This window comes from Talpa occidentalis, unplaced genomic scaffold, assembly GCF_014898055.3.
Source record: "Talpa occidentalis isolate TD23 unplaced genomic scaffold, MPIMG_talOcc4v2.1 talOcc4.16, whole genome shotgun sequence".
Lineage (NCBI taxonomy): Eukaryota > Metazoa > Chordata > Mammalia > Eulipotyphla > Talpidae > Talpa > Talpa occidentalis.
The window spans coordinates 54,956,858-54,959,009 of NW_023601653.1; the positions used below are offsets into that span (position 1 = coordinate 54,956,858).

Sequence of the window (2,152 nt, forward strand, 5' to 3'; positions counted from 1 at the left end):
GGAACTAGAAGGTGCCACCATGCCATAGCACGGGGAGTGTGTAGCACTCTTTGACCCCAGGGTTGAGTCCCGGTTTCCATTTCTGGGAAAAGAGAAAGTCCTCTAAGCATCCCCCTATGCATGCAAGACTTGAGAAGAGCAGTAGGTGAATATTTCCTAAAGCCTTTCCCACACCATCAACCTGTAATCTAGGGCTCTACAGCTGGTCCAGGCATTAGTTCCACTTCATCTGTACCCTACTTCCCATCTTCAGCTGGCATTTTTGAAAAAATGCTCACTTTGGGGCCCTCAGGTGATCCTGGCCAGGAAGAGTAAATGCACGTATTGCTGCAGCTGGTGGCACAGGGGGCAGCAGAGGAGGGGGGCTGTGTGACTATCTGTGTTCTTGAGGGGGTTTTGGACATTTCTGATTGCAGAGGCACTCCCAGGAACAATACCAAGTTAGATCCAGGTTACCCACTTCAAATCCTTTACTGTAAAGTCTGTTATTACCAACAGAGTACTGTGAACACATTCCTAATGCTGTTCCATGCAGACAATGGCCAGAAGAATTTTCCAAATAAGTTTGTAAAACTCACCAGGGAAAATTCACCCAAGCAAGCAGCTGGAGTTAGGGAGGGTCAAGAAACAGGAGGAAAAAGGAGGAGAAGAAAAAACAAAAGAGGGGAGGAAGGGTCAAATAAACAAAAAGAAGGAAGACTACCACAAAAGGTTATGATAATTAGAATTCCCAGAGCAAAAACAAAACAGGCAGCAATGCTGCCTGGCCTTGCAACTTTTGTAATTGGTCTTAAAGAAGCACAAAGATTTTTGCTCACCAGTTCTCCTGTGGCCCCTCAGTAAGGAGGAGATAGAAATCATTCAAGGAGACTTCACACATGACATAATTCATGTCATTCACTGATGACAAAATTGATGGACAGCAGTGGAGGATGACAGCATTGAAGAACTTGGAGATGTGAAAAAGTAATTTTCAAAATTTTTCTGGTTTTAATGATCTGAAGTGAAAAATGTGTATTCTATGGTGAAATGTAGACTACCCTCACCCTTGGCATTTTACTGTCAGGTACAAGACCACTTAGTTTTAATTGCAGTCTAATAAACAGGGAAGACTGTCACACTTATGCATGAAGTAGAATTTAGGCAAACAAAAATTTGTGATGATTTGGTACTAAAAAAAAAAAATAGTGGTGACTTTGTCCATTAAGGCTCTGCGCTCTCAGTCCCTTGCTCTATCCTATGTTTACTCATCCCCCACCCCAAAAGCAGTCAATCCACCTCAAAAGCGTCAAATATTAAATGACCTAGGTATCTGAACTTCAGGGTCAGCTCACACCTTCATATTTCCATCCCTCTTTTTAAATGCCCACTAGCAGGTAGGAAAAGAATTGCTGACATACTTAGAAGTGCTGATATAATCTCTTCCTCCAGAGAAAAATGAAGAGTATAGGTTCTTAGAATGAGAACATCAAAAGGAAACTGAGATCCTGCTATCCCCTTCATTTTGTAAAAGAGCACCCTGAAGGATCAAGTTGTAGGAGCCGGCCGAGCCCATGCACCTGGCTCCAGTAAGCGCCCTTTTCCCCTGTACAATATGGTGTTTGGGGACAAGGCAGTCATATTAAAATTCTACCACATTTATCATCATTACAATATCATGTATATGACACTATTTAAATCATACCATATATATGATGTGATTTTAACTCAGTTGCTACATTTTTAAAAAACTTGCTTGAAAGACTGCCCTCATTTTGGATATTATAATGAACCGTGCTACTTTTGTTTTATGAGCGTTGAAATCAGACTATTTACACAATGTTCACAGAAAGGAGTTGCTTCTCCTGTTACCATGCTTAGTGACCCATGCTGTGGGTGAGCGGGCAACGAATCGAATCTTTTAGAATCTGGGAAAAGGAGTTTTTCTATTGCATTTGCCAAAAGTGGAGACTCCATTTTAGTTAATAAGAAGTTTGCAACAACTCAGCCCTTGGCTGTGGTCCTAAGTCAGTTGCAGTAAATCTCGATAACTACCGAGCATTTTAAGCCAGAGACAGGCAGTTTGTTTATTTTAAACGCTTGCTCGATGGGTTACTCCCCTGGGAAAATGACCTTGTTTTCATCTCAGGCCGAAGGGAAGCTTCTTATACTG

The 2,152-nt window shown here is 41.8% G+C and overlaps 1 pseudogene; it reads left to right on the forward strand.

Annotated features, from left to right (window-relative positions):
* The first annotated feature begins 315 nt into the window (after positions 1–315).
* Positions 316–970, forward strand: LOC119246965 (density-regulated protein-like; annotated as a pseudogene).
* The last annotated feature ends 1,182 nt before the right edge of the window (positions 971–2,152 follow it).